Raw genomic sequence first — 15,937 nt, 5'->3', positions numbered from 1 at the left:
CTTCCCATATACTCCAGAGTAGCAGCGATCCAACTCTATCTGTGGAGCCCAAGGTTCTGCAGCAACACTTCAAGGCCCACATGAACATCTGACACTTTGCAATATATTTTCACAGCTGTAATAAAGTACCATGGTCATAATCAGATGGGTATTATTTCAAGTTTGTATGTATTATGCAAGTTCCCCCAAAACAATACCCTGTATGATCAGGTTAATTTGTGCTTGTGTAGACCTTGAAATAAAGTGTCTCTTGATATTACTGTGAAAGGGAATGACTTGCAGTAATCATGTCATTAACTACAAATGCTCACCACTCATCATTTTCTGAATTCCGGACTGCTGAATTTTTATGTTCACTCTCACAAAACGATAGTACCAAGCAGACTTATGCAACACATATGTGCCAAATAATACACCAGACAGGGCCCAGGCACATCTGATGGAACCATGCTTCCAGCACACCATCATATTCAGTCCAGCAACGACCCAGGACACAATATCCATCTATTCTGAGATCATAATGCAGTTTTAATGTTTGTTGCAAATTTGTGGAGCTTTCCTTTCTATTTATGATAATAACAAGAGCAGCTGTCACATTTTTATTCAGCTTGGAAATAAAAACTTTCCACAATTCCTCTTTTAAGCTTCTACTCATATATCAGTGTAACTAAAGCACGTCTTGAAATTGCATGGGAAACTGTTTTTAAAAGCCATTAACTGCCAAACTTAAGTAAATCAGAATTCTCTCAGCTAGCATATAACTAAAATATAGGAGAAAAAATGGATCCTAAGCTGCAGCATGAGCTTCAGTTTCTGCAAGATAGCAGTTCTGGAGACTGACTGCACAATTACGTCAACTCTACTGAACCGTACTCTAAAAATTGGTTAAGATGGTAAATTATGACATTCTATACATTATCACCATTTTAAAACCATTTTTAAAATTGGACACACAGGGGATAAAGGGCAGTTGTTGTGCCTTTGTTCTGACTCCACAGACTCCCTGCATGTGACTTGCATTATTCTCCACAGGCTTTGGAAGGAGACTTACCTTTTATTGCTTTGTTTGATCCAATTTACATTTTTTTATTAAAATTTGCTTGCATTGCCAGTTTTGTTTCTTGGTTTTTTGCGTTTAGCAGCTATGTGATTTGATGTCTACACATCCTTACTGCTACTTTACCTCTTCAGAAATAGTGTTTTTCTCAATCAAAAACTCCTGTAATAATCTTTAGGGCTTTCAACTAGAAGTTTCACCTGATCTAGTAACAATATTTTCTGTTTGAATGGTATCTTTTTTTTCCTATCTCTGTACTTCTATCTTCCCTTTCACAACTGAAGTGTTACTTGTAATCAGCTGTATTTTTAAGCCAATTTCCAATCTAATAGAATTCATTCTGTCACGTTTTTTAATTGCACTTTTTGTTATAACTGTAGCTTCACATGCATTTTTAGCAAACACTACAAAGAAATCCCATTCACCCTTGACCAAGTTTCCCACAGTAGCAACATCATCAACAGCTGTAGTACAATACCACATACAGCATACAGCACACAGTCACCAAGACACAGAACACTTCCATTACCACAGCATCCCTCACTTTGCTGTTAGCCATCTTCATGTGCTGTTTTGAAAACACTTCATTTTGATTCCTTGACACACTCATTGACTCTTTAACCACTGGAAACCACCAATCATTTCTCCATTTTTACCATTTTTTCATGTCACAAATATGATATGAATGGAATCATACCAAGTGTTACTTTTCAAATCAGTTTTTAATCACTCAACATAGAAATTCATCCACATTATCAAAAGGAATCAATTCCTTGATATTATTGTGAGAAATAATCACAATACACTGCACTGTGGTTTAATCATTCACCTGCCGAAGGGTATCTGGGTTGGGATATTAGAATAATAAAGGCTCTGTTAACATCTGTGTACAGATTTGTTTACACGACTTTCTCTGGAATAAATATTCAGGAGTGCAACTGCCAGGTTGTATGGTAGATGCCTGCTTGGTCTTACAAGAAACCAACCACATTATACATGCCCACCATCGAGTGATGGTGTTTTTCTACATCCTCAACAGTATTGGTGCCATTGCCACTTTTCATTTTAGCTGTTTAAAAGTGGTTGCTCTACATGCTTTAATTTTTATTTTCCTGCTGGCTTTTTCTGTGCTTATTTGTCAATTACACGCCCTCGCCAATGAAATGCCTATTAATGTCATTTGTCTACTTTATAACTGGACTGTTTACTATGGATGTTTGAGAATTCTTTCCATTTTTGATGTACTAGTCTTTGGTTTAGTACCAGGTATACTGGTTTTAAGTATTTTATACCTGTCTGAAATTATATGGTCTTTCATAGAGCAGAATTGTTTAAATTCAGTAGCTCCCCATTTATCAAAAATTTGTAGACTGTACTTTTGGTATCAAAACTAAAAACATTGCCTAGTTCTGGTTCCTAAACACTTTCTAATTTCTAATTTTTTTCCTAGAAGTTTATTTTACATTAAGTCCATAATCTACTTTCAGTTCTGTAAACAGTATACAGTTCAGATTGAGGGTTGTCATTTTGCCTATGGATGTCCAGTTTCTCCACCACCATGTTTGAAAAAGCCATCCTCCTATGACTGACTCGCTTTTGAATCTTTGTCAGAAATTAGTATGGCCTAGTTGTGTGAATGTATTTGTTAATTGTCTATTCTGCCACACTGAACTATACTTCTACCCTGCTGCCAGCCAACAGCATACTGTCTTGATTAACATAACTTAAGGGAAGGTCTGAATACCAGTACAGTGATTCCAACTACTACTCCTCTTAAACATTGTTTAGCTATTCTAGGGCCACAGCCCTTCCGTAGAAGTTTTTTTGTTTTTTGGTTTTTTTAGTAATCTTGCCAGTTTCTTAAAATAGAAGCTTTGAAGTTTTCATAGGAGTTGCATTAAAATTATGTTAAAGAGAATTACATCTTCCCATATTTAACATGGTATATGTCAACATTTATTTAGGTGCTTGGATTTGTTTCATCAGCATTTTCAGCACAAAAGACCCTTCCCTACACACATTGATACCTAAGCACTTCAGTCTTGGGAAGAACTGTAAAGGGCATTCATTGTGTTTTAATTTCAGTTGTCACATTTTAGTTTTTGTGCTATACAAATGTGACCGATTTTTATGTTGATATGGCATATCAGAACTGTTTAATTCATTTATTAGTTCAAGGTGTTTTTAATAAAATTCCCTAGGATTTTCTATGCAAACATTTGTATAATCTAAACAAGTACATTCTTGTTTTTCTTTTTTTTTAAAGATTTATTTATTGTCTTGAAAGACAGTTACAGAGAGAAGGAGAGGCAGAAGATTCTCTATCCACTGGGCCAGGCCAAAGCTAGGAGCCCCTTTCAAGTCTCCCATGTGGACACAGGGGCCCAAGAATCGGGTCATCCTCCACTGTACTCCCAGACACATCAGCAGAGAGCTGGACCAGAAGTGGAGCAACCAGGACCCAAACTGGCACCCACATGGGATGCCAGCACCACAGGCCATGGCTTCAACCAACTGCACCACAGCAGTTTTGTAAATTGGTGTGGTTTAATGCAGTGGATAGAACTTCCAGTTCCATTTTGGTTGGGGGTTTTGCTTCACTCTAGAAAAAGAGAACATCTAATTTCTACAAGCAATAATCAGAGGGGAATACTGCAAAACCTTTCCAAAATGACACTGTTATGTGACAAAATGGCAAATACTTCATTTTCTAACAAATGTACTCAAGTCATGTGAGAATAAACACTATTGTAGTGCTATTTAGGACCGCAAAGGTAGGAACACAAACTCTGGCCTTGTTCCCACCCGGAGAAGAAAAACATTCCATCTTCCTTCATTAAATGTGATCTTAGTTGGAAGTTTCTGGCAGATATCTAGTTGAGAAATTTCTCCTTTATTTCTGATTTACTGAGTTTTTATTCATAAATGAATACTGAATTTCATCAATTCTAGAGTCAGTGGATACATCACAATGTTTCTTCTTTATCCTGTATGGTAAATTACAATGATTTTCAATTGCTAAACTTGACTTGTATGTCTGGAACAAATCCCACTCAGGTTATGTGAAATATTTAATACATTACTGGATTCAACTCAACTATCTTTTGAAGATTATTACCCTTAACGTCCATGGAGATACTGACATTTTTTTTTTTTTTACTTTGATTTTGCTGTCAGGAAAAAATGAGACTCAAAATGAACTTTTTAACTTCCCTTATCTTCCATTTTCTGGGAGACATTTAATAAGATTGGTATTGTTTCTTTAAATGTTTGTAAATTCTCCAGTAAAACCATTTGGGCCCAGAGATTTATTTTTCAGATTTTAAATTAAGGGTGCGGTTTCTTACCTGACTATACAATATTCAGATTTCCTGTTTATGTTGGTTGAGCTTTTAATCTTTGATAAAACTAAAAATCAGGGCTGGCATTGTGGTGCAGCAGGTTAAGCTGCCATTTTCAGTGCTGGCATTCCATATGGGCACCAAATCGAGTCCCGGCTGCTCCACTTTTGATCCAGCTCTCTGCTAATTTGTGAAAGCAGCAGAAGACAGCACGGATGCCTGTGCCCCATGTTTGAGACCCAGAAGAAGGTTCTGGCTTCAGCCTGGCCCAGCCCTGGGCCATTGTTGCCATCTGGGGAATGAACCAGCGGATGGAAGATCTGTCTCTCCCTCTCTTTAATTCCGACTTTCAAATAAGAAAATAAATAAATCTAAAAAAAAAAAAAAAAACACTAAAACTCCAGGAATTTCCTCTAAACTGTTGAATTTCTGAGCACAAAGTTGTCTGTAATATTACCTTATTCTTTTGTTGAATTTAAAAAGTCAACTTTACCAAGACATAATTTACAAATAGGATAATCTATATCTTTTAAGCAAATAGGTTTCATTACTTTTGACAAATGCAAGCATTCACAAACCACCACCCCAAATCAGATAAAGAACACTGCTATCTCCCAAGAAAATTATCTTGAAAACAATCTTCAACCAAAAAGGGAGTAGGTTATACATCATCTTGGAAAGCAGAGAATTTATGAAGTTTTTCTTTTTGTTATTAAACTTGCATATTTTAAGATGAAGTGAGTTTTTAAGATTTATTTCTTATTTATTTGAAAGTTACACAGAGAGAGGAGAGGAAGAGAGAGAGAGGTCTTCCATCCGATTGTTCACTCCCCAATTGGCCGCGACGGCCGGAACCGCGCCGATCTTAAGCCAGGAGCTTCTTCCAGGTCTCCCACGCAGGTGCAGGGGCCCAAGGACTTGGGCCATCCTCCACTGCTATCCTAAGCCATAGCAGAGAGCTGGATTGGAAGAGGAGCAGCCGGGACTAGAATCCGCGCCCATATGGGATACCAGCGCTTCAGGCTAAGGCGTTAACCCACTGCGCCACAGCACCGGCCCCAAGATGAAGTTTTAAAGATTAATAACTACACATTAAATAGCTGTAAGAGGAAATTATTTAAATGTAGCAATAGCAGTGTTTTCAAGTACTTTCATACTTTTGAGTTTTTAATATTGTAATATACTAGTTTTAATGCTTTGTGCCCCTAATTTTTTTTAAGAATATTTAGTTTTTCATTTGAAAGGCAGAGTTACAAAGTACCCAGAGAGGAGGAGAGACAGAGCTCTTCCATCCACTGGTTCACTCTCTAAATGGCCACAACCAATGGGGCTGGATCAGCCCAAAGCCAGGAGCTTCATCCAGATCTCTCATGTGGGTGTGGTACGGGCCCATGCACTTGGATGGGATCAGAAATGGAGCACCCAGGACTGAAAGCAGTACCACATGTGATATCAGCATCACAGGCAGTGGCTTAATCCACTGTGCCATAATGCTGGCTCCTCTAATTTTTATTTGTAAACTGAAATCACTAGATACTGTTCTGCAGCATGGTATCTGATTTCCTTTAATATATCAAGCTTTTTAAATTTTTGGATTAACATTTTTTAAAGATTTACTTATTTTAAGTCAGAGTTAGAGAAGAGGGGGAGGGGTTCATTTGCTAGTTCACTCCTCAGATCGACACAATAGCCAGAGCTGAGCAAGGAGCTTCATCTGGGTTTCCCACATGGTTGGCAGGGGCCCAAACACTTGGACCACCTTCTACTGCTTCTCCCAGGCCATGAACAGGGAGCTGGATCAAAAGTGGATCAGCCAGGCCTTGAACCAGCAACTATATGGAATGTTTGCATCCCCTGTGGTAGCTTTACCCACTAAGCCACAACACTGGCCCCTGGATTAACATTTTTAAGGGTACAGTGCAAACTTTTAACATAATGTACCTAACTTAAACCAGTCTTTCTTTATTTTGCCATTTCCTTTGTATATGGAACCTTCCTATTTTTTTTAACTTTAATTTAGTAAATAGAAATTTCCAAAGTACAGTTAATGGATTACAATGGCTTTCCCCACCCCATAATTTCCCTCCCACTCGCACCCCTCCCATCCCCCGCTCCCTCTCCCATTCCATTCACATCAAGATTCATTTTCAATTACCTTTATATACAGAAGATCGATTTAGTATATGTTAAGTAAAGATTTCATCATTTTGCACCCACACAGAAACACGAAGTGTAAAATACTGTTTCAGTACTAGTTATAGCATTAATTCACTTTGGACAATACACTAAGGACAGATCCCACATGAGAAGTAAGTACACAATGACTCCTGTTGTTGACTTAACAATTTGACATGCTTGTTTATGGCGTCAGTAATCTCCCTAGGCTCTAGTCATGAGTTCCAAGGCTATGGAAGCCTTGAGTTCGCCAACTTCGATCTTATCCAACAGGGTCATAGTCAAAGTGGAAGTTCTCTCCTCCCTTCAGAGAAAGGTACCTCCTCCTTTGATGGCCCCGTTCTTTCCACTGGGATCTCACTCACAGATTTTTTTTTTTTTTTTTTTTTTTTTTTTTTTTTTTTTGCCAGAGTGTTTTGGCTTTCCATGCCTGAAATACTCTCATGGGCTCTCCAGCTATATTCAAATGCCTTAAGGGCTGATTCTGAGGCCAGAGTACTGTTTAGGACATCTGCCATTCTATGAGTCTGCTGTGTATCCCGCTTCCATGATGGATCATTCTCTCCCTTTTTGATTCTATCAGTTAGTATTAGCAGACGCCAGTCTTGTTTGTGTGATCCCTTTGACTCTTAGACCTACCATGTGATCAATTGTGAACTGAAATTGATCACATGGACTAGTGAGATGGCATTGGTACATACCACTTTGATGGGATTGTATTGGAATCCCCTGGCACATTTCTAACTCCACCATTTGGGCAAGTCCGACTGAGCATGTCCCAAATTGTACATTTCCTCCCTCTCTTATTCCCACTCTTATATTTAACAGGGATCATTTTTCAGTTAAAATGTAAACACCTAAGAATAATTGTGTGTTAATTACAGAGTTCAACCAATAGTACTAGAACAAAACAAAAAAAATACTAAAATGGATAAAGTATTACATTGTACATCAACAGTCAGGACAAGGCCTGATCAAGTCACTGTTTCTCACAGTGTCCATTTCACTTCAACAGGTTTCCCCTTTGGTGCTCAGTTAGTTGTTGCCAATCAGGGAGAACATATGATATTTGTCCCTTTGGGACTGGCTTAATTCACTCAGCATAATATTTTCCAGATTCCTCCATCCTATTCTTTTGACAGCCATAGCCCTGTAGTGATGTCCTCTATGCCTGGTCATTGTGATGTGGTCATAGTTTATCAATTTTATTCAACTTTTCCAAGAACTAGCTTCTTACAATTTTTCATTTGTCTTGTTTTACTACTTTCAATTTCATTGACTCCTATGTTCCTTTGAATTTATTTTGCCCATCTTGTTCTAGTTTCTCAGGGCAGGAGTTTACATAATTGACCTGAGACCTTTCCCCTTGTCAAATGTAATCATTTAGAATTGTAAATTGTAAATCTGGACTGCTTTTAAACTACATTCCATATATTTAAAGTATTGTATTTTCATACTTTAAATTTTTCCTTCAGAGACTGACACAAAGGTCATTTATAATTATGTTTAATTTTCATTTTGAGATTTTACTGTTGTCTTTGTTATTTTTAGTTTGATTCCATCATTGCCACAGAACATCATTTGTGGGATTTCAATTCTCTTAAATTTTGAAGTTTGTTTTATAGCCATAGCTGGGTTTATTTATCACCACTTATTTCTAGTGCATATTCTTAGCACTTACGTCAAAAACCAGTTGGGTACAGATGCATAGGATTATTTCTAGGGTCTCTGTTCTCTTTCACTGGTCTAAAAACCTTTTTACTCCTACACTATGCTGTTTTAACTTCTATGGCTTTGTAACATATTTTAAAGTCAGGGAGTATAACACTGCCTTCTTTGTTCTTTTTGCTCAAGATTGCTTTAGGTATCCAGGGTCTTTTGTAGTTCCACACAAATTGTAGTACTGTTTTTCCTAGTTCTGGGTATTTTAATAGAAACTACATTTGGCTGGTGCCGTGGCTCACTTGGCTAATCCTCCAGCTGAGGCACCGGCACCCTGAGTTCTAGTCCCGGATGTGGTGCCGGGTTCTAGTCCCAATTGCTCCTCTTCCAGTCCAGCTCTCTGCTGTGGCCCGGGAGTGCAGTGGAGGATGGCCCAAGTGCTTGGGTCCCTGCACCCGCATGGGAGACCAGGAGGAGGCACCCAGCGGCCATTAGGGGAGTGAACCAATGGAAGGAAGAACTTTCTCTCTCTCACTGTCTAACTCTACCTGTCAAATAAATAATAATAATAGAAACTACATTCAATCTACAAATCACTGGGTACTCATTGGTATTTTTATAAGGACTACACTGACTCTCCAAATCACTTTGAGCAGTGTGGACATTTAAAAGACATTAATTCCTTTTTTTTTAAATTTATTTGACAGGTAGAGTTATAGACAGTGAGAGAGAGACAGAGAAAGGTCTTCCTTCCATTGGTTCACCCCCAAATGGCCGCCACGGCCGGCACTGTGCCGATCCGAAGCCAGGAGTCAGGTGCTTCCTCCTGTCTCCCATGCGGGTGCAGGGACCCAAGCACTTGGGCCATCCTCTACTGCCTTCCCATGCCACAGCAGAGAGCTGGCCTGGAAGGGGGGCAGCAGGGACAGAATCCGGCACCCCGACCGGGACTAGAACCTGGTGTGCCGGCACCGGAAGGCGGAGGATTAGCCTAGTGAGCCACAGCACCGGCCAGAATGCCTTCTCATTTCTTCATGTCCTCTTCAACTTCCTTCACCATTGACAGTTTTGATTGCAGTGATCTTTTGCCTCTTTGGTTAAATTTATTCCCAGGATTTTTTCTTTTTTTGTTTTTTTAAAGCTATCGGGAATATTGTTTTCCTGATTTCTTTCTCAGATAATTCTCCAACAGACTAAAACACTACTGATTTCTGCTCATGACCTTGTATCCTGAAACACTGCTAGAATGTATTAGTTCCAATAGCTTATAAGTCAGTCTTTGGGGATTTTCCATATGAACATGCCATCTGCAAACAATGACAATTTGACTTCCTCTTTTGCAGTTTGGATGCCCTCTCTTTCTCTTGCCTAACTGCCCTGGCTAGGACTCCCAGTATATCTTGAATAAAAGAGGTAAAAGTTGGTATGCTTGTTTTCTTGTGGTTCTTAGAGAAAAGGCATTCAGCTTGTCCCCATACAATTAACTGTCTGTTTATTATCTAGGGTCTTTATCCCTGGATCTCATCTCTAAGATTTTGTTTAGCAATAAATGTTCCATTTTTCTTTATCCAAGACAAAAGTCTAATCATTTGTCTCCAAGTTCACTGTCCTCAGTCACCTCCACTCTACTATTAACCCCATACAACATTCTTTTTCATTTTCATTTTTCAGTTCTGTAATTTTTATATTAAACTCCTTTTGTTGACTAAGGTTTTCTAATTTTTCATTTCAAGAGAATTTGTACAAGCTTGTTAAAACATTTTTATCATGCCTGCTCTCAATCCTTGTCAGATAAATTCAGTGTGGCACCCGTCAATTGTTCTAATTTAGGAGTGATTTTCCTGGTTCTTAGTACCATGAGTGTTTAATTGTAACCTGCACATCTTTGATACTAAGAGATCCTGGATTCTATTTAATCTTTCTTTCAGCAGGCAGATCCCTAGCTAAATGACATTAAGACCAGGGATAGGCAGGTATGTGTGCTTAGCCATCTGTCATACCTCCCACCCCCAGCAACCACCACAGTGACAAAGTGAGGCACTGCCTTGTTGCAGACAGACAGGGCAGACATTCAGCTGATGGAATGACACCTTCCCAGCACAAGTGTGGCTTCAGCTCACTGTTCTGTTGCTCCATGGGAGGAGACAAGATCCCACTTGGGCCAAGCTACCACCAGAGAGATGAAAACCCAAGGGGCTAAGAAGCTCATCACCCAGTGGGCCACTTTTAACAGGAGGGTTGGGATGGTGGCAGAGACAGAGAACAGAAAGCTGACTCCATCCCCCTGTATTTTGATGCCAGTGTATACTGACGCTCACCTGCTCACTATCAGACCATGAGGGTTGGAGGGGAGGTGTTAAGTTTGGTAGCAATTAGCCCCTGCTTGAACCACCTCCCTGCGGCTGGTCAGAGGTGTATTCAGCTACACTGGCCCTTGCTAACTCCACCATGGGAAGAAAAAATAAAAAGGCAGAGCCCCACTTTCTTTTACCAGGCAGAGGGTACAAGACTGGTTCCCCAATAAGACTGTCAACATAATCTGGTAGAGGTACTGAAATAGCACCCCCCACACACACACACACACACGGCCCCAGCCTTTGGCCAGAGGGAAACAGATTGCTCTTGGAGATTTTTTTTGTCTGTGCCTACTGGTCAGTCAACTTCGTAGGCTTCTGCAGCACCCTGCACTGGACATACAGAGGGCAATAAGGAAATCCAAGAAATTCATTCCCGTGTCATTCTCCAGGCCTCGGGGTCTGTAGACTGCCCATCGACTTCTTTTCTATCTTTTACCATCTTCCATATACTTACTAAGTCCAGACACTGAGTTACAAGACAGTAGAACTGAGAGGGATGGGGCTGCTCCGTCTTAGCTACACAGAGAGCCTATGATGCATTCCATTTCTTCCACCTTTGTTGTTTTATGCCATTTTCACATTTCCTTTCCCAGCTCCCACTTGTTTGGTCAGGTTGCTATCCATTCCATTTTCCTCTAGTTAATCTCAAAGTTCGTACTTGCTCTACTCCTGCACGCCTGTTGTCCCTTTCCCTGCAGTAGTCAGTCCTCACACGTTTTACCCCTCTTACAAGAGGCTCCCTTCAGAAAAAAAAATTATTCCAATTAAAGCCTTAAGAATAATTTCACTGTTTCCATTCAGCAAGCATTTATTACCTACTATGTACCAAGCAAAGAATTGACAAAACAGAAGCAAAATAAAGTTCCTTCCCTCCTGAAGTTTATAGTGTAGAGGGATCGGGTAGGGGGATAGCGGGAAAGATAGGTATCTAGCCCAATAAACTGGGAAGGCAGTTGTTTTAAATAGGTAATAGGAGGTGTGTGGAAGCAGCTTAACAAGTCAGAGAGATAATGGTAGGAGGAAAAGTTAAAAAGGTACACATAGGGGCCAGGGCCCTGGCCTAACGGGTAAAGCCTCCGCCTGCAGTGCCAGCAACCCATATGGTTGAAGTCCCGGCTGCTTCACTTCCAATCCAGCTCTCTGCTATGGCCTGAAAAAGCATCAGAAGATGGCCGAAATCCTTGGGCCCCTACATCCACATGGGAGACCTAGAAGAGGCTCCTGGCTTTGGATCGGCACAGCTCCAGTAGTTACGGCCATTTGGGAAATGAACCAGCAGATGGAAGACCTAACTCTGACTTTCAAATAAATAATTTTTTTAAAAAATATCAAGCTTTCAAAAAAAAGGGGGAGTACACATAGACCCTGGTGGGCCACTGTAAGTACTATAAACGGTCTTCAAAATGCAATGGAATGTATATCTTAAACAAGCAGCAAAAAGGATAAGATTTAGGTCACTCTGGCCCCTGGGTACAGAAGAATAGTCGGACCCTCATTCAGAAAGGCTGTGGAAGACGACGGTGGCCTGGACGGCAGCAGGAAGGCAGTTACAAGTTGTTAGCGTCAGGGTATATTTGGAAGGCAGAGACTGGAATCTGCTAATGGATGGAATGTGAAAAATGAGAAAAGCAAAGGATGAAGGCTAACTCCAAGGTTTGAAGCCCGAGTTACCGGGTAAATTACAAAGCTATTTACCAAAGTGGGGCACAACGGATTAGAGGTATGTTTGGAGGAGAAAAAAAAAAAAGAGTTTGGATTTAAACAAATCGAAATTGAGAAACCTATTAGATATCCAAGAAGACATAAAAGTAAACCAATGGAAACAAAACTCCATTTCTTAAAGCCAGGGATAAATTAGGGAGTACAGTGCCTACCTAAATAGCAGAAATACAGAACCGAGTATGGCCCGACCTGAGGCCCAAAAGGAGAGAGGATACCACGAAGGTATCAGAACATAATACCATCGGCGAGACAAGACAGCCTTGAGTTTAGAGCAATTTGATGATGTTCAAAGATGACAAAAATCACACAGAACTTGTAGGATTTTCACGCCCCTCCTCACATGTGCTGCCCTCACCTTGCAGACCTCACTCCAGAGCCTCTCAACTTCCCAGGGGCTTCACTGACTCCTGCCATCTCTTGCCTACAGTCCACAGAGGGGTGTTAGGGCCATCTGTGGTAATCTGAAAGGGACAGGCAGGAAGAATTAAGAGCAGGTAACACCAAAAGAGCTGCTAGGCTCTAGTCACCTGCTAAGAGGAAAAGGGCCAGAGTGGTGCGGTAATTGGTGCTTTAAGGGTCAAAACAATAAATCCATCAAGGAGAAGTTAAAGGGCCGGCGCCGCGGCTCACTAGGCTAATCCTCCACCTTGCGGCGCCGGCACACCGGTTCTAGTCCCGGTCGGGGCGCCGGATTCTGTCCCGGTTGCCCCTCTTCCAGTCCAGCTCTCTGCTGTGGCCCGGGAGTGCAGTGGAGGATGGCCCAAGTGCTTGGGCCCTGCACCCCATGGGAGACCAGGAGAAGCACCTGGCTCCTGCCATCAGATCAGCGCGGTGCACCGGCTCGCCGCGGCCCATTGGAGGGTGAACCGACGGCAAAGGAAGACCTTTCTCTCTCTCTCTCTCACTGTCCACTCTCTCTGTCAAAAAAATAATAAATAAATTTTTTTTAATTTAAAAAAAAAAAGGAGAAGTTAAAGGACTGCAGGACAATTCTGAAGGACCAGCTACAGTTTAAAATCATAAATCTGTAGCGAACAATGTAGATTACCATGAACTGTAGGGCCTGGAAAGCTAAGCACCACATTCCCCAAATCGCTTGCCTCTGGTGTTCTAGACTGGACTTAAGTTCTGTCAGACTGTGACAAACGTGAATCATGCCACATGTGATTCTGTCTCTCCAACCGAGATAAGGCTGACCCTGAGTAAATGACCGACCCATCCTGCTCTCAAGGACAATGTGGTCCTGGTCCAAGAAGTGGGCAGCAGCTGCCACATCAGCAGTCAGCTTCCGAACTAAGCAAGCCTGTGGGCCACCCTTATGGTCCAGCTCTGCAGAGCCCATCTGGGAGGAGCTCTGAGTGACTCATGCCAGCTTCTCTTTAAGCTCCTTCAACGTTTCAACAAGACATTTGATTCCCCACAATAAATCCCTTTCTGCTTAAAACACCAAGAATTAGTTTTGGTGCTTAGCAACTGAACCCTAACCAATAGAGAATCTTCAAAGTCGACCCAATGTATCCTAAAGTGCTCCGCTATGTGGGTACTAGAACAGAGAAGGCAAGGCATTTAAGCTGGGATGGGAGTGTGCATGACGTAACAGATTTTAAAACACAGTGAAGCAGTTAAGGGCTCCACTCTCCCTCTCCCTCTCCTCTCCTCCCCCTCTCTTTTTGCCTCTCCTCTCTCTAACTCTGACTTTCAAATAAATACATGAATCTTAAAAAAAAAAAAAAAGGGCAGAACAAAAATGAGCATTCCACAGCTGCAAAGAAATTTCTTTGGCCTCACTAAATGATAATGCATTGTTATCAAATAGAATGAGCACTTTCCCCAGCAACACAACACCCCTCTTACACACCACATGTGTGTTCTCTAGGCGCCCATGTGGGCTCCCCCAGAAGGCCTAGACAGCATTTCAGATAGCCCTAAAGTTTCTCAACATCATACCTTTTGCCAGGAACTTGCCCCAGCAACTCTGTATTTTTGCCTTTACTGGGGATCAGGTATACTCAGGGCAACATAACTGGAGAAAGCAACCTGGTTCCATTTTTTTTGAACAGACCTGCAATCACTCACAACAAACCCAGGAGAATGCCAAAGTCAAATGCGCTGCCTGAAGCAGTGTCCTCCTCCCTTATTGGCACTGCCCTAGTGAAAGGTCATGACACACTGCAGGGAGAAACACAGAGCCCTTTTCTGGACTGAAATGAGAGACACACCCCAGGCTCAACTCTGCCTTCAACTCTGATCAGGGGCAACAGCACTGTGGTAAGCTGCATAACTGTTTAACTTAAAATGTTATTATTTAGGTAATTTCAATAATATTAGATTCACACACACAAAAAAAAACCTGGAAATTACCAAAAATACTTCCTGTATCTATTCCATAAAAGAAAAAGAGTTATTTGGATATAAAAACACCTTGTTGGCTCAAAGTCGAAACCTTCTAAAGGCTCACTGTTCCAAACAGCATATTATAACATTCCAAGAAACCATTCCAGCTCCCACCAAACTTTAATTATAAAATGTAGAAACATTCCGGGGCCCAGAAATATAATAACTCTAAAATAAATGGCAGGCCATTTACGTATAGGAAAATGACAATAAAATGTGTTTTTCCAATAGATAACAGATTCCATAACATTCCTTTAAAATTACTTTGACTTCACATTAAAAGAGTTATTACAAATGTGAAGAAGGGCAATGATTTTTTTTTTTTTTTTTGACAGGCAGAGTGGATAGTGAAAGAGAGACAGAAAGGTCTTCCTTTTGAAGGGCAATGATTTTTAAGTTCTTGAATCCTGTTGAACCATATTCCTTTTTACACACAAAGTAAGAATTCATATCCACATAAGATATAATGCCAGAATAACAGGAACAATTTGAGAACAATTTACAGCACAGACATTAAATGATGGAAACTTGTTAGGATTAATTTGTAGAACTTTAGTCATACTTATCAGTAAGTCATGCCCGGTACATTAATTATCCAGAAAAATAAGGAGACCTAAAATTACAATTCAATGAAAAGGAAATATTTTACTTCTCTGTAGATGACCAAAAGTGAATTATTTTAAATCTATAAAAATTTCAATTATCAATGTTTCATTTAGAAATTTCAGAAACATTAACATGTAATAAAAAAATAGTCTGAAAACAGTACTTTTAAATCTTCAATAAATTGATCACCACCTACTTAGCATGAAGAAAGGCTTAATGCTAATAAAATAGAGCATGAGAAAATTACATTATGAATTTGCAAAGGCTGATAAATTGATATTTTAGACCTAGAAAGCAATACCAAACATTGCACCAAAAATATGCAATACAAAAAAAAAAACAAACTCCCTTAAAATTAGTATCATCTCCTATGAATGAGTGGCTGAGGTTTATTTTAAATTAAAAAAAAAAAAAAGTACCCAATCTCATCAATCTCATGAACCCAGCATACAAAAGCAAATTCATACAAGATTTGTGTTCAGAATCAATACCAAAGCACACAAAAACAAAATATAAATTAGGCATTATCAAAATTAAAAACTTACGTGCGAGGGCCAGCGCTGTGGCACAGCAGGGTAACACCCTGGCCTGAAGCGCCGGCATCACATATGGGCACTGGTTTG

General features: G+C 40.3%; 1 protein-coding gene across 2 annotated transcripts in view; it reads right to left on the bottom strand.

Annotated features, from left to right (window-relative positions):
- SDK1 (sidekick cell adhesion molecule 1) overlaps positions 1-15,937 on the bottom strand; it is a 980,492-nt gene that overhangs the window by 918,421 nt on the left and 46,134 nt on the right. The gene's annotated exons all lie outside the window — the stretch shown is intronic.

This window comes from Oryctolagus cuniculus, chromosome 19 (genome assembly GCF_964237555.1).
Source record: "Oryctolagus cuniculus chromosome 19, mOryCun1.1, whole genome shotgun sequence".
Taxonomy (NCBI): domain Eukaryota; kingdom Metazoa; phylum Chordata; class Mammalia; order Lagomorpha; family Leporidae; genus Oryctolagus; species Oryctolagus cuniculus.
Note: the sequence above shows the minus strand (reverse complement) of the source record. Positions and strands in the feature narration are given on the sequence as shown.